The sequence below is a fragment of the Strigops habroptila genome, chromosome 2 (assembly GCF_004027225.2).
Source record: "Strigops habroptila isolate Jane chromosome 2, bStrHab1.2.pri, whole genome shotgun sequence".
Taxonomy (NCBI): domain Eukaryota; kingdom Metazoa; phylum Chordata; class Aves; order Psittaciformes; family Psittacidae; genus Strigops; species Strigops habroptila.
The window spans coordinates 53,341,923-53,359,616 of record NC_044278.2 but is presented as its reverse complement, the minus strand read 5'-3'; the positions used below and the strand labels follow the sequence as shown (position 1 = coordinate 53,359,616).

Genomic DNA, 17,694 nt, shown 5'->3' with positions numbered 1-17,694 from the left:
CCTATGAGAAATGCATTGCAAGGCCTGGCATTCCCAGACTTACCTGGCGTTTGCAAGTCCCCAAAGGATCTGCCTGCCATCCATCTACCCATCCATCCATCCATCCACCCGTCCATCCATCCATCCATCCGTCCATCTACCTATCCATCCACCCATCCACCCATCCATCCATCCATCCATCCATCCATCCATCCATCCATCCATCCATCCATCCATCCATCCATCCATGCCAGCTATTAGTGAGGTATCCTGCAAAACCCTTCTCACCCACCAAAGCACAGCTACCACCAGTACACCTCATCCAGGATGTTGTCTTTCAGTTAACCTTCTTCCCTGCTGAATCTCAAGAGGCTTTCAGTTATTTTTACAGTTATCACAAGACCCATTTGATTTCTCTAATCATCTAGAGGACCAAACTGTGTATAGTAAGTATAGTTTGCTTAACTGACATTCCTAAAATAGCAGCAGCATACCCACAAGCTTATCCAGGAATGACTCCTTTTTGGTATGTCCAAAGGTTCTTTGGAGTGCCGATTCTTTCACTTTCTCTCATGAAATCTGCTGAACCAAGGGCATGCATTGCATAGCTATATTTTTCAACTGTATACCATGAACACTTTAATCTCACATAAAGTAACAGTTTCCTTTTTAACTTAGTGACATTTTATATAGAACACACATTACACGTTATTAATAAACATTATTAGTTTTGAGGTCTGTGTGCCACATCAATCATTGCCTACTCAGTTAAAAAAACAGGGTACTTGGCTACGTGGGCTGAAGAGTGACAAAGGTGGCCGGATGCAATCCTAGCTACATCACTCATCTGGCTGCTACTGTCTGCAGCCTGAGGAAGGACTTCAACCCTTTATTAGTGCATGTATGTATCCTCAGAATCAAAGCCTTTGCTAACAGAAGTTGGCACTGCTTCACCGTAGTCAGCTGAATGTTTGCAACAAATGAACAGCTCCTCCACAGCAAGCAAAAATTTGCGTTCCTTTATGTATCATCCCACATGCCCATAGGATTTTGCGTACGTGATTAAAAGAGAATGACTCACAACAGTGTCTGCGGTGTCATCCAAGCCTGCCCCAGCCTCCTCTGTTGTGCTCTACCTTCCAGACGACCTTATTAGTGAAGCCAGAAGAAAGAGAAGAAACCTTTGGCTGATAATAAAGGTAATACTATTTTATAACACTGTCACATGTTTATCATCAGAATCCACAGCACATCCAACACACGGACTCAAGTTAAATGAATTTGGTGTCAATATCTTGTTCCTGGGTCAGGAGCTGTCAAACGTTTAATTCCCGAAGGCAATAATAGGTTCATAGAAGTTCTGAAGTACATATATTAACTGGATAGTAATAAATAAATTAACTGGATATACCATCTCTATATACTATCTATATCCACTTCATTCACCCGAGTACTCCGTGAGATTTTAAAAAGGGCATCATTGCATGAATTTAAAATACAATACAGGATCTTTCTGCTTCATACATAATTTCATTTCAGAACTGACAGCTTTCATAAACTCACCTAAAAAGCAAGTTTTCTCTCCACCTTGAACTCAAAATCTCTCCAGGCTTGTAAGCCCACATGAGAGAAAAAACTACAGTCACTTCAGAAATCTCCAAAATAGCAGCTTATGCATTCAAATATGTAACAGTCTGACTTTTTTCCTAGGCTCAAAATGTTTGTCATTATGATCTGACACATCTTCAAGCAAAAAATAAAACCAGCTGAGGTATACAAATGTGGCTTTCCATGAGTTTCACGAGCGTGGTGGCAGTGAGTCTGTGTACTAACATGAAAGAAACAAAGCTTGAACTACTGACAACAGATGCACTGCAGCTCTCATTTATTTTGGATTTGCACCGAAAATAATTACCCTTGATATCTTATTATTGTCGTTGTGGAATAAACTTGAGTGTACACCAAAAGGTCCAAATAAAAGAGGTCCACTATCACCCTGTGAAACTTCCCTGCTCTCACCAGCACCTGCTCACCATCCGGCACAGCAGGCAAGCGTGTCATGGCACACCTCCGAGCACTGAGGAAAAGGCTTTTCTACCTGGGGGAAAAGAAAGTACAATGGCCTTGTGCATTAAGCGTCTTTTTCTCCAGCTAGTATTCTGTTCTCCACCTAAATATAAACTGTGAATACCCTATGTCTGAGATAACAGGTTTGATGCTGAAACATGCGGTTCCCATGGGATTGTTCTCTTCAAAGCAGTTCACATTCAAGCCAGGCAGTACCTGAAAATCCTACTGACTGTACCAACTACCTCTATGGACATTATAGTTAACATAACAGGCTTTGTACAGCTGAAGGCAAACACAAAGTAAGATAAAAATTGGACAAGATTATGGAAAATATTAGACTGCACAAGAGTATGCCCAGCATGATTATATTATAGTTAGAGAGATGTAACTGAATTAATTTCCAGTTCCTAGAAATGTGCTAGAGTCCCCACAGAGGTGTAAGAATTAAACAGGCTATAAGCACATTGTGTTTTTTGTCTTCAACCTTCAGTCTACTTTTATCTGTGATGGCTTCATTCTCCACACACATACCAGCACAGCGGCCATTCTGCTCTAGTGATGCACCACCATGTACCATCTCAGCTCCCAACCAAGCCATACCCAGCAGTGTTGTGTAGGAGCTCTAGGTGTAAAATGTAAGGATGGTCTAGGTGTAAAATGTAAGGGCTACTGAGAACAGATCCCCACTCTGACCCAGCTCCAGTTCTGTGCCTCCATCTTTTTCATTTACCTGGCTAGTACACATTAACAGTTAAGGGAGAGAGTGCATCACAACAAGCAAGCCAGCGCTCATTCCAGTAGAAGACTCTTAAGAGTACACATTTTCATAGGATCATACAATCCTAGAATAATTTAAGTTGGAAGGGACCTCAAGAGGTCTGCAGTCCACTCTACTGCTCAAAGCCGGGGCAGCTTTGAGGTCAGACCACATTTCTCAGCTCACTGCCTACCATCACCCCAGGTCTTCTTCCACACAGCTTCTCCGTAGCCCATCCCAATACTGACCTCTGAGGAACACCACTCGTCACTGGTCTCCAGTTAGACAACAAGCTGTTGACCACAACTCTTTCTTTGAGTATGACCATCCAGCCAATTCCTTATCTACTGAGTGGTCCATCCGTCAAATCCATGCCTCTCCAGTTTAGAGACAAGGATGTTATGTGGGACACTGTCAAATGCTCTGCACCAGTCCAAGTAAATGATGTCGGTTGCTCTTCCCTTATTCACCAACATTGCGGCCACATCAGAGAAGGCCACCAAATTTGTCAGGCACAATTTGCCCTTAGTGAAGCCATGTTGGCTGTCACCAATCACTCCCTTATTTTCCATGTGCCTTACCATGGTTTCCAGGAGGATGTGCTCCATCACTGGCTGCTGGGCACCAAGGTGAGACTGACTGGCCTGTAGTTCTCAGAGTCTTCTTTTTTTCCCTTTTCCAGCCAGCAGGAACTTCACCGGACTGCCACAACTTCCCAAATATGCTGGATAATGGCTTGGCAACTACATCCACCAGTTCCCTCAGGGCCTGTGGGTGCAACTCATCAGGTCCCATGGACTTGTGCACCTTCAGATTCCTTAGATGATCTCAAACATGATCATCTCCTACAGCAGGCAGTTCTTCATTCTCCCAGTCCCTGCCTTTGCCTTCTACGACATGGGTGATGTGGCTGGACCTCTTGCTGGTGGAGACCGAGGCAAAAAAGTCACTGAGTACCTTGGCCTTCTCCATGTCCTGGGTGACCAGGTCTCCCATTCCCTTCCAGAGAGGGGTCACATGTTCCTTTGGCTCCCTTTTATCACTGAAGTACCTATAGAAGCTTTTCTTGTTGCCCTTGACATCCCTGGCCAGATTTAATTTTTTCAGGGCTTTAGCTTTTCTAACCCGATCCCTGGCTGTTCAGACAATTTCTGTGTATTCTTCCCAGGCTACCTGTCCTCGCTTCTACCCTCTACAGGCTTCCCTTTTGTGCTGGAGTTTGTCCAGGAGCAACTTGTTCATCCATGCAGGCATCCTGGCATTTCTGCCTGACTTCCTCTTTGTTAGGATGCATCACTCCTGAGCTTGGAGGAGGTGATCCTTGAGTATTACCTAGCTTTCTCGGACCACTCATCCCTCCAGGACTTTATCCCATGATACTCCATTAAGCAGATCCCTCAAGAGGCCAAAGTCTGCTCTCCTGAAGCCCAGGGTAGTGAGCTTACTGTGTGCCTTCCTCACTGCCCTAAGGATCTTGAATTCCACCTTTTCATGGTCATTGCAGCCAAGTTCAATTATGCTATGTCAGTCACTAGAAACATACACTGATGAATGTCCTTCTCTGTGCTCAGAGTGTCTTCCTTTTATCTTCATTGATACAAGATTCCATTAAACTCCCACTTAGTTTAATGAAACTTATAGGACTTTGAGTCCCTATCAAGCATGTCAGAATGGTATTACAGTAGAAAACAAAAACAAGTCACTAGAATGGAAATTGACTATAAACCTAGCTTTAAGCCTGCTTATATATAAATATCTCACAAGGGCATATGGAAGAGGTTATTCATACAAAAGGCTCTTTTTTTCTTGTTCTCCTAGCCCTTGATACATACATTCCCCTGTTCCACTCAAACCCAAACATTTTCTCAGGCAGGCTTTATATAAAACACCGTAAATACCCAAAAAGCATCATAATGTGTAGAAGTTTTAGCACTCCTAACTTCAGGGGGTTTCTTTCCTCCTTTGCACTAAAAGACATAAATACAAAAGATGTGTTACATGAAAGATTTATACTTTTGTAGGAAGGTGTTGGCTATTACTGGTTTTAGCCAAAATATTACAATTCTGCTATCTTCTCTCTGAGGTGCTCTTTTCTCACACATATTTCTTGGTCATACCAGGTTAATTACCTAACAGGCTTTTTCACTAGTACATAAGTCTCTTTGAGGTTAGTGGAAAAAACAAGACATAAAATCTATTTGTTATTAATGCATTTCTTCTCGCCCATAAAACCTGAACTCATTTTTTTTTCCAAAGTGAACAGAGTGTTAGCATTTTCTTTACAAGGATGATTAATTTATAATTTCAGTGTACAGTATCACTTACGTTAGATCACAAAGTCCTCAAGAAAGCATCTGCAACACTATCTATCTGGTTTTAAAGAAGATGTGTATTTGGCAATAATAGAACCAGGTTTCAAGGATAAAGGAATAAAATAATCCATGTAAAGAGTCTCAGCTCATTCTAGAGATGCAGATTTCTAATTCCATCACATAGACTGTATGTATGTACATGTACGTGCACGTACGCACATGTACACACTCATATGTATATATATGTGTGTATATATACGTATATACACTTTCTCTGAAGGAAAGCGGCAATTTTTGCCCTGTCAGCTTAGCATTTTACTCTACATTAGCTGCACCTTTTAAAATATGAATACTGAGTCTCTCTTCTTCCATCTTGATGTAACATTCTTCCTGTTTTCCCATTCCTTCCTCTTTCTTAATCAATCACAATCAATTTTTTTCCCCATATCTTTTTCTCAGCTATAATTCACATTCATAATACGTTCTACAAGGAAACTGTGAATGTCACCTTACTGGTATCCTTCACATATGATTTAATTTAATGGTGACTCGTGAAAACGCCAGTAAGAATCTTTAGTATTCTGAAGTAGTACATCAGAACATTCAAAATAAGGATGCAATTCTCAACAGCAGCCAGTGTTATGAGCCACTCCAAGCTGAAGCTCAAATTTTCTCATTTGGGTAAAATTTTGAAAGCTTTCAGAGTGCCTCTAACAAGAGCAGATGCTGCTGCGCAACTACATGAACTATATCTTAGCTATGCATATTGAAAGCCACACGCTAAAATAAAAAAAGGCTATTTTAAAGGATATTTACTTGAAAAGCCTAGCTTAATGTAGAACAACAAATAAGCAAGTGTGTGCTGCTTTCCAATACACTCATCATGTTGTCAGCCCACTTCAGAAAAATCAATTCATGCAGTTTGTCTACAAACCACGTTATGCACTAAACAGTCACAGTTTAGAGGATTACCACTTAGGAGGAAAAGGAGAAAACACTCATGCACCAAAGGAAAACTGGGGAAAAAGTCATCTGTTGAGAAACAGCAGCGGAAGTTTTCCGTATGTTTCAATGTCCAATTCTAGCTGTGAAGCAGTGTCGTGCAGGTGGGAGGGAGCACACCAGGCTCTAATGTGTCTAATGGTACATACAGACCTTGGGTGTGCGCAGAGCCTGCTCTTTAGGTGAAGGGCAAACACTCCTTTCTAACTCCATTACAGCACCACCCGCGTTTGCATTAACATTACCAATCCAAGATCGGGATTCTAGCAAAGAAAGAAGAAAAGATACAGCCTGCTCATGCTGCAGGTTTAATACACTTGTTACAGTGATACTGCACTCCCTAACACTGCCCCAAAGTTCGTCATTCAAAGGTCCCCACCAGTTTCCAGTGTTCTAATCATGGCATAAATCACATAATTAATCCCCAGGATCCCACCTCAAAGCTGTTTATAAACATACAAATCATACCAAGTGCTTGTCACATCACCAGTAATTGAAGGGTCACAGATTTTAAGGCCAAGAAGAACAAGTACAAAATCATCATATCTGACCTCTTGTGTAAAAGACAAACAGGAAATTGCTCCTACAGCCAGCCCTCTGCTAAATGGGGCTGGAGCTGTATAGGGCAGATCTACATGTCCTGCCTGGCAGCAGCCTGAAGGCTACTCTACTTTACACTCCCTTGGAGGGAAAAAAGTACAGCTGAGCAATTGTACAACACAAGGACATCTTTAGACCTTGCCTAACCTTTCGTCTCTGCAGAGGCCCTCCTACGCTGGAACGATCTTCAATGCTCATTTTAAGCCTGTTTCAGGGAAATGGTATGAGATGCACTCATGAGGGCATGCCATGAGGATGGTGACCCTCATTAATCCATTTTATGAGCAAAATATTTAATAAACCTTCAGGGAATTTCCCTGAATAGGAATTGAATAAGGAATGACTTATCTAGAAACATACTGTGTGCTTAAGTCAGATGTGACAGGGTTCCTGGGACCATGCTACAGCATGCTACCTTGCAGTAGGAATTAATCCATAAAATTCATTACACTTCTGCTGATGAAGCAGTGGTAACTTCTTCAGTCTTTTTCACACAAAAAGGCAAAGCTTTGAAACATCCTTTTACACAATGCTTGAATAGCCTATTAAATTGCTTTTGAACTAATAACACACTTTCAGCCTATGACATTACCAATTTTTTCAATCTGGTAAAGATTTCTCTTGGCTCAAGTTGAACACGATAACAAGCTGTCTTTGCCTTCAACAAAGGCACTACTACTCATGATGTTACAACCCATCTTATGGCAAATAATATGTATGGGTGATCTTTATCTACCTGGTGCTATAGTACTTTATATCGCAGTTGCAGATGGTATTTCAGATACCACCTTTGAAACACTACCATATATTGAGAGAGAGCAAGCTGGTGAAAATTGTTGAGTTGGGGCAGGAGCACCTAATAACACTAGCTAGAAATAAAACCATCACCCAACTTCTGAGCAAGCGAATAAATAAACATAAAAATAAGGCACTCCATTGTAGCTAATTTGCCCTTGTTTACTGTTTTAACAGATCTCTCAACTTCAGCAACATCCTGCTGTTTCAAATTCACATGCAAATCTGCCAGTATTTTTCTGACTCCATCAAAACCAACTGCAAAACTCCACACTGACCTCAGCAAGGCCAGGATTTCAGCCCCTTCTATCAGGCTTCACAGCAGTTTCATATCTTTAGGGTTTTGTGTTTGTTAATACACAATAATGAACACACAAAGTATCACTCCAAAGCCAATGAATCCATGACTTCAACTATAAATCAAATACAATATTTCTAATAATTGCTCTGGTGATTTTTCACTTGTGCTAGGCTGGAAAATACCCATTGGTGTTTATATAAATGGATATATACATATTTACATGTAAACACATATATATTTACTTATTTAGAATAAAAGCTGTTAGGAAAAAAAAACATTTCCTATACCTTGTCTCCTAGAAACTATACACTTAAAATAGTAATGAGCCAGCTGGAAACACTAATGGTCAGACAATAACTGAATGGACTATTGTCACAGTTTCTGCAAATATTAAGCTGATCAGTGTTAGTAATGATGGCTACTAGAAAACACATTTGGTCATATCAACACTTCAGGCATTTAATCACACACACACATATCTGTCGATATTTAAAGTTTCAAGAAAACCATTTTAATTTGACATGTTCTGTCCAGTTCTGTAAGTAACAGTTTGAAATACTGGTTTACTGTGAAATAAATAAATAAATAAATAAAATAACAAAATGGCAAAGCCTCTATAGCTGCACTGCTTGACAGCCAGGATAGGGGCAGAAGGTGTGCACCACTGCTCATTTGGAAGGGAACATGTGACACAACCTGACATGTCAAAGTGTGAAGAGGTTTTTGCCACTTAGGTAACAAGTGTACTGACGGGTGAAACTGCAAAGGGAAATTTGAAGACAAGGACTTGGAAGTTATTTTATTTCTCATAATTAAATGCATAAGGAAAACAGAGCTATGGCCATTTTTAAACGTCTTTAAAAGCTTCCCCCTCCTCCTCCCATCTTCCCCCACTGTTGAGTAACAGACATTTCAGAGTGTGCACGGGGGAAGTAAACAAATGCATAGCTACTGTAGTTGCAGGGCAAGGAAACATTTATGTCACTGCTGCTATACTCACATTAGTACAGTGAGTTAACAGTAATGTCATGTTTGATCAAATAGTGGGGTCAAAAGCCTTTCGAAATACAACTTGAACAGAAGCACAAGCCAAAATGGCAAGAGAGTCAACTTCCGAACAGTTTCCTTTCAAATACAGACCCCAGTTGCAAAGGTGAGCTTTCAGTCTCCGACACTCAATGTCAAATCACCCCAAATCACACAATTACTCTTTACACTTAGCCAGGTCCCTGTTCCCTCCCATTAGACCCAGATTTGATTTTACTTTTATTCCCCACTGTGTACGCGCACCCGCACCCTGCCATGTCTGAAAACATCCCCGCCAGCAATAACACACGCCGCTAGAGTTTGCTCCTGCTCCTGACTGCTTGTCTGTCAAGGACAGAAACGTTTACAGCCCCAGTGTTTAGGGCCATTTTTTTTTCAGCAGGTTTTTTTCACTTTAAACAAAACGTGCTGCTGTCTCACCGCTTCAGCACATGGTATTCAATACAACCCAACCGTAAGAGCAGCAATCGCCAATGGCAAATTCTCTCAGGTGGGAAAACAGCCGGGCAGGATACATCCCGTGTAGCATCCCAGTGCACTCAGCGTGTGCATGTTTATCAACCACATACTTTTTTATCAACATTTTCTGACATCGCCGGCTCGGGCATGTGTTTCACCCTTGGCATAAACCCCTTTGTGGAGAGTAGCACATAGGAAATGCAGTGCCGATGAGACCAGACAAGGACCGCTGCCATCCGGAACTTCCCATGCACATTCTTCTGCCTTCTCCCCCACTTCCTTCTACCAACGTGCCCCTGGGAAGGAGAAACTCATCCCGACTTGCACCCCCTCCCCGAGGCCTGCCCGCCGGATACCCGATGTGTTCCCCTTCGTTCTCCCTTACTCCTGCGGTCTGCCCCCGGGCTGATACCGCCCTGGCTTTCCCCCATCCCCGGGGCTCACCTTTTCGGTCTGCCGGGCGGCGCAGCCACCGCCTGCATACCAATGTGGCGCCGCAAACAGCCCCGGCCCCAAACGGCCCCCCCGGCTCCCGCACTGCCACCCCATGAATTTAAAGCGGGAGGACGCGGGGACGGGGACAGGCACAATTCACGCCGGCCAGCAGGACTGGTCCCGCTTGTCCCTTGGGGACACGCATATGCATGCGGGTAGCAGGCGCTCAGGCACGCACATCTACCGAGGTGCATGTGTGTGTGCGCGGCATGGGTACCCCACTGCCACATCCGTATGTGTGAGTGTGTGTGTGTGCGAGGGGAGGGGAGCGGAGGGGAGCGGAGCGGGAGGGAAAGAGAGGGGGAAGGAGGGAAGGCGGGAAGGAGGCAACCCCACCGCACCCGCGCATCCCCCGCGCCGCGGAGCGCGGAGACTCACCGGGTCACCCTGGTCGCTGAAGGTCAAGCTCAGGTTGGTTTCTCGATTGCAGCTGTTCTCCGGGCTCTCGCCGCTCGGGTCTTCCCTCTTTTTTTTTTTTTTCTTTTTTTCCTCTTTTTTCCCTTCCCCTGCTCCAGCCGCGGTGGCGGCGGCTGCCGCCCGGCGGGGCTCCCGCTGCTGCTGCCGGCCCCGCGGGGTGAATCCCGGCTCCTAAGCCCTGGCCCCGCGGCGCCGCTCAGATCCCATGGTCGCAATCCACATCGCGGCAGATGTACCACAGAATCACGTAGAGGATCAGCAGGATGGCGAAGATGAACAAAGCCACCAGGATAGCCTTGGTCACCGGAGAGATGAGGGACTGCATGTCACCCGCGGGCCGCCACCGAGGACACACGACTCGAGAACTACACGGGGGCAGCGAGCGCGGACGGATCACGCGGCCCCGCCGCCGCCGCCGCCGCCAGCGACCCGGCAGGCAACGGCGGCTGTCGCGGGGCCGGTGCCGGTATACCGGGGGCTGCCTCCCTCAGCGCCCCCGCTGCGGCGCTCCGGCGGGCGCGGCGGCTGCCCGGCGGGCGGGACGGGGCGGTGCGCACGGACACCTCGGCGCCGCGGGGCGCCCGGCCATGGGCACCGCGGCCCCCGCCGCGGCTTCAAGCCCGCCCTGCGGCGGCGGAGGAGGGGGGCCGGGTGCCGGTAAACTTAGGCGCAGGGGTGTCCCATGAGGGACGGGTGTCAAGCGCCCGGCTGCGCTGCAGGTCTCCGGCGACAGCCATCCACGGCGCAGGGAAAGTTGCAGGTGGGACGCGGCGGGCGCCGCCGCCCCCGGCCCCGGACGGAGCTGAGGGGGGGGGAGACGGGCAGTCGCCGGCAGCGCGGGCAGCCCGGCCGCGGCACACTGGTACCGCGCCGGCCGCCGTGTTCCGCCCAGCCGAGGTTTTCCCTCCCCTCGCCGCCGCTCGCCCCCACCTCCCTCCGCCGCCTCCGCCGCCGCCTCCTGCGCTGCCGCCCGCCCCCCGCCGCCCGGGTGCGTGCCGTGGCGGTGGCTGCAGGGTAGATGGTGCGAAGGGCCGGGGTTCATGCTCGCCGTTCACCCTCTCCGCCAGCACTCGGCGTTTCCATCATCCTCAGTGCCCACTGGGGACACACGGGCGGTGGGGAGTGCGGCCGAGGCTTGTCTCCGCATTTCTAAGTGGAAAGGTCACCCCTCCCCAGCACCGATAAAATTAAAAGGCTTTTTTCTTATTCTGATAGGTCGGCAAGGGTCACAACCTGAAAAGAACAACCCCGTGGCTCTGTGGCTTCTGGTATATGCGCCAAAGGCGCCACAGGACAGGTAGCACAGAAATAGGACAGGAAGATGGAAACCGGATATAAGACCATCGCTTGCATACCGACCCCCGAGCAGCAGCTACAGTGCAGCCTTCAACTTACCACAGAGTTCTGTAGCGCCAGCAGTGCCCAAACAGCATCACACCATACAGCACTCACCACCTCAAGTGTGTCCAGGCACCGGCCTGTGGCCCAGCACAGTGGCCGAGGAACAAGGTGACCCACAACCAGCCCTGCACTGGAAGATAACCAGAGATGCGGATGCCCTTGCTTCAGGTCACCCACGCAGGTGGCCAGCAGGAAGCAAACACAGTAGGACACAGGCTGCTCATACAGTGTAAGCTGCTTCCACTGCAATGCGAGGGATTGTCACCTTGCATCTCTCATGGGGACCAAGCCATGTGCGTCTTTACCGAAGGTGCTCGCTGGATGTCAGTTCTGGGTGCAACCATATCAAAAATACAGGAACACCAAAGAAAGTCGTGGGATCAGGTAAGATAGGGCTGAAAGAAACCTTGAGGCATCAGCCCACAAGAAGGACAAGAACAACTCTATCAAGAGGGAGAAGGAAAGATTAAAACTTCAATACATATAAACTGGATGAAGGAAGGATAATGAAGTTTGAGAGGAAGAAGGTAAGGTAATGTTATATAGGTACTCCAGGTATAAACACCCTAGAGGAAAAATTCTTATTAATGCTGAGCATAGGGATTTAAGAAAGGGCAATGGAAAGAAAATACGAAGGAGAAATGTTAGGCTCTTAAATAAGGAGACATCTGACCCACTGAAATGCCTAAAGGGTATGAGATAATATCCCAAGAGAATGTGTTGCAGGACTCATTATTCGACTTCTTGAAAAGGCTCACCTTTTTTGTGCTGGAGGAATGGTCAGCTCACCCTGCTGCTTCTGTCTCCAGTGGCGAGTTAGTCTCTTTGGAGGCTAAAGAGACTAACTAAAGAGACGAATTCTCTTTAGTTCCTCTTCCTCATCTGCAATATGCAGGTGGCCTTTTCCTTTTGGTGTGACCACCTTATGCTGTGAGATTTTCACCTATCGTTTTTTGTCTTGCCTGGAGCTGTAATGCTACCGGAGTACAAGTACCAAGTTCATAAAATGCAGCTTGGACTCCAAACAGCAACTTTTGCGTGTTAATTTATCCTCCCCGTTTCAAAGAAGCGCTAGGTCCTGGAGACGGGTGGTTACCTGCTTATGTCAGATTCTTTGAGACACCCAAAAAGTCATATTTTTTCTAATCCTCTTGCTGGACATTAGTACTTCCTGAGTAGGAAGGTGTCATTCCACATAGACTTCTTGTTGAGCTGCTTCTCACACTTGAGCATTCGTGTGTTGCCATCAGCCGCTTCCTTGGCTTGTCAGCTCTCAAGAAAGTGGTACCAAACCTGACAGTGTCAGACACAGCAGTGGCAATGGCATGATGCTGTACTGAGTGATGGCCGATGCCTCCGTACTTGTCAGCACGAGCAGCAGAATAGTGCACCATCATTTCTGCGCCCAAAATGTGGCTGATTGTGTAACATGTGCAATCTGTTCTGAACAGGTTTCGAATTCTGCTTGTTTAATTTGCATGTACTTATGCACAAGGGCATCCCTGAGTAATTAAAAATATATAGCCTCTCTGTGTTTGATGTTCTGTCACTGGTGGAGTCTAAGCCAACACAAAAATCACAAGTTAAAAAGCAAATGTATTGCCAAAGCTGTCCTTAGTTGAGAAAGCTGATTTAAACAAGGAAGTAAACATACAAAACATCTTAGTTTTCAGATGTCTTATTAGTAAGCAGTGGGGAAGAAGGAAATCAATCTTTGCCAAGTGAAGAGAGATAACAGTGACAGAAAAATCATTTTAATTTCCACCTTGTAAGCTGATATTAAATTAAACAGGAATATTAATACATGTAGCTTTTAGTCTTCTCTTTCTCGATTCCCTTTGAAATTGTGTGCTGCAGCAAATACACATTTGCAAGGAAGAACACACACAAAAGATGGATGAAAAGACCCACAGTCACAAGCTAATGCAGGCAGCTTTAAATGCCCAAATTAAATCCCATGCTAATGATGGGATGCCTGTGCAACATAGAGGGCACAAGGAGGCTGGGCTGTTTCTTGTTGAGTTCAACCTTAGCCAATATAAAGTTATCACCACTCCTCATTGCCTCTCCAGTCCTCCTGCCAGGGTGTTTATTCAGATCAGCTAGAACCTATTGGAAAGGCAGGGTTGTTTTATATTCCCAGGCTTGGCCAGTTTGCGTCACCCCAGATTCCACTAGTGAAGACAAATCCTGCCAACTCACAGCACATTCCCGGTGTGGGAGGGGATCCGAAGCCATCGAATCCCTGGGAGCAGGCTGTGGTGTTTAAAAAGGGAACAGCCACTGGTCTGTGGTGGTGGATAAGGCTGTGCTGGCAGAGCTGGATGCTTTGAGAAGTCATAGCTATTAATCCTCTCTCACCATAAACCTGACACTAGCAGCAATGCAAACCCAGTGTGTTTTCCCTGTTGCAAGTAAGGACAGGCAGATTGGGCAGAAGACTGATGAGTTCAGGTTGAAGTAAATAACATTTTTTCATTCCTTTACCCATGAAAACATCCAGCCAGCCTAATCCCTTTCTTTTTTAGGGCAGTTGCTTTTGCATGTACTTTCAGGGATGTCAGTGAAAGGCTTGTGATTTACGCTGGTGTTAGCTGGAGGCGATGCCAGTCCAGAGTCAAACACAGACTGATCATTTCTGAATACGTTCTTTCGTTGCATGTCCAGTTTTCAGTGGCTTCATGGGAATTTTAGATGCAAAAAACCAAAAATGTAAGGAGATATATTCTGGTTTATTAAAATGCTTTTAAGAGGCACAGAACAATTCCTTGGAGAATGAGTGTCAGAACCATGTCTGAGATGCCCAGTGAACGTACATGGCCAACTGTTCCTGGAATGTGTTTGCACTAAAGAGGGCCACACATGTTACTAATACTAAAGGCAATTGTCAGCAAGCAAGCTTGAGTATGGCAATTTATCTGTCATTGCTGCACAGTGCTCAATGCATATTAATTTAGCCCAACTCTCAGTCTATTGTCTTAAAAAATAGATATATTCAGTATTTTTTGCTGTAGAAGTTTTATCACTGACTTCCACAAAACCAGAATTTTACCTAATTACTAAGAAAGTAATGAAAGGACAATGAAATTAGTGAAAACTGGAGTCCAGTCTAATAAAAGACTATTTGACTATGAACAGTGATAGAAAAATACTTTGTTTAAGGGACCAATAATGTGTTTCAGAGCCTTCCACCTCTATAGCATCTTTCAAATAATTTCCAAGCCAGAAGTGACCACAAGTTGATGGAATACCTGCCTGGCAGCTGGCTCTCGAGCTTGAGTGATTTTCTGAGTGGATGTATGTCTCTATCATAAAAATACTGATGCAAGTGGCACTAATTAGATAGGATAAATCTATAGATTACATGTCAGGCCTCAAGTACTGCTTTTTAGGCCAAAACGTGCTGCTGCCGAGACAGTACCTATTCAGTGAATTAGAAGAGAGTTATCAGTCATCTCACGTTTCACGATGATGGGCACAGCATCAAAGACTGGGCAGACATGAACAAGCAGCACCAAGAGCAATCAAACAAACAAACCACATCTCTCTGTCAAAAGAGGGAGCCAGAAGCTCTGAGTTATCAGTGATGCTAATTAATGGACCTCCCTCTGGTCAGCTATTTGGATGACCCAGAGTCATGAGAAAACTCAAACTATAAGAGTTCATAATCCACCAGCATTATTGAGAAGATGCAGTTTAACGTAAGGGGGTGTAAAACTTTACAGTATGGAAAGATTCACAGCAAGGAGAGGTATTGAGTAATGGTCATTTATGGGAGGCGGTGGGTGGAAAAGCTTATTGGCCACAGTAAAGAACAGATTACAGGAGTCCTCAGCACAACACAGCTTTGAAAAAAGATGTTCTTTATAGAACACTCAAGACTAGAAATGCAGGAAGGAGACAGGAGTTACACATTGTCATGCTGCATCACATCAGTAATACCCTCCTGGGGTACTGGAGTTCCACTTTCCAGGTTAGAGTGTCTGGGAAAAGAAAGGCAAGAAAAACAACTAAAATGACTCAAAGCTGTAACACTGGAACTTTATCAAATTAAGGCCTCAAACTGGGACAGAAAATAAGGTAGCTCTGTTTTCCTAGACTCTCTTGAAGCTGCAGATACAAGCCCTCCTACCTTTCCATGGGAGATGACAGAAGAGGACTGCCAGTTCTGATTGCCTTTGGGTTTACTCAGAGGCATCCTGGGCATCGTGCAGGGTATCTGGCTTATGGCACAGGCAATTACATTTGGGGTGGTGCTTGTGCTGTTCCCTCATACATCTACTGCTGGGGCTACCCTTGTGCTCCTCCTGATCCAAACCTGACACCCCATCCCTAAAAAAAAAAGAAGATGGTTCACGTGGTGGTGCAGCCCTAGCGTGGCCTGGCCGTCGGGACTGTGTTCACTCTTTTCCCCAGGCTGAATTTCATCCTATACCTAGCTAAGGTTGTGGTTGATGCCAGCTGGATTTATTCTTCATGTCGTTGTCTGCCGGAGCAGTTAATGGTGTTACTGACAGACCGCAAGAGCTTGTGGTTACACAGTGGGGTTAAGACTCAGGAAAGTTCAGCCCCAGTACTGCCTGTAGCACTGAATCGCTATCCAAGTTTGGCTGATTTATTTAATTTTTCTGTCCAGGAGGAGTAGAAAGTGGGTATGATTGCATTACTTTATAGTTGTGGATGTAACTTTGTTAAATACTGGATGTTCTTGAGTACCAGCCCTTTTCAGATATCAACCACATGCTATTGGAGCTGAGGGAGGAGGAACATGTGGTTTGACAGATATGCTTCCCTGATGAGAAAAGTCAAGCTGTTTAGAGAATGAAGGTACTCTTCAAATTGCCACTTGCGCAAACCCCAGATGCACTTTTGTTCTTCAATTTTACCTACAGGAATTTAAGAACACGGAATAAACTCAGCAAGAGAGTTAAGGAAAAGGAGGAGCAACGGAGGTATCTCTGACCTAATTGTCCATCACTACTTTTGATACGTGTCTTTTGCATCAAAGGATGGAGAAGAGCTCAGGCACATGTCCATTTGAAGAGGTGGTTAATATGGCTCAGCTATGTTTCCATCAGATTTCAAAGGAGAATTATTTTCATGTCTTCTCCTCCTGGTGCAATGGTGGAGAAATCTATAGAAAGAGATTTTTCTGTTTGACTAATTTCAGTTATATAATCATGCTAATCAGTCTTTAGTCCTTTAGTGCAGAGAGAGGCAACTAAGCCTGTTATTGAGACCTCACCTTTCCCTTCTGTTCTCAACTTAACTCATCCTACATGCTCCTGCATGAGCATTCTACCAATACGTTGGGTTATGGATTTTTTATTTTCACTGATATATAAACTGTCCTTTTATACCACATTTGGAATGAAAAATCTCTACTGGGACCCAAAATCACAGGCAAGCTATTTGCAAAACATCTAGGAATTGCCTGACATTGTATGGAGGAGTTCAGTGGAAGAGCTGTGGGGCGAGGCTTTCTATTCTTGTGTGCGCATTTAGAAAACCACTTCTGAAGTAAAGATTTGGATATTGGACATCAAAACAGAATCCATTCAATTTAAAATCATTTTTTCTAGCCAGCGGCCACACAACAGGACTTCAGGACTAATAGCTCCACTCACCCGTACCACTAGATAAACAGTTTTGCTGTGATGGAGATTGGCTCCAACAATCAAGCTATCATTTAAAGAGCAGAAAGGTGTCCTGGAAAAAAAAATTATAGCTCATGTGCAATGTGAGAGAGATCGATATGACCAACAGAAAGCTCTACTGTGGTTCTGTTGAAAAGATTGAGAGGTGTTTTCTGCATGGAGTGATCTAGTTTTGCCTTCCATCTATCTCTTTCTAATGGTGAAGAGAGGTTAGACACGGTCACTGTTAAACAGTTACCCTTTAATCACATTTTTATTTTCTTCTATAGATTTCTTCATTTTGCAAGAGTTGTGTGTTTATGTTTGACTTGCTGCTCTGTTTCTCTGCAATAAGAAGTCAAACTGGCCAGCTAAGAGAAATTAATCCCAAGCTCACTTGAGGAGCAGATAACTACCTCTGGT

The 17,694-nt window shown here is 44.9% G+C and overlaps 1 protein-coding gene across 1 annotated transcript in view; it reads right to left on the bottom strand.

Annotated features, from left to right (window-relative positions):
• ZBED1 (zinc finger BED-type containing 1) overlaps positions 1-11,104 on the bottom strand; it is a 57,159-nt gene extending 46,055 nt beyond the window's left edge. The window contains exon 1 of the mRNA XM_030477737.1: positions 10,196-11,104. The gene's annotated coding sequence lies outside the window, so the exon portion shown is untranslated. The remainder of the gene's footprint in view (positions 1-10,195) is intronic.
• Between the last annotated feature and the right edge of the window lie 6,590 nt (positions 11,105-17,694).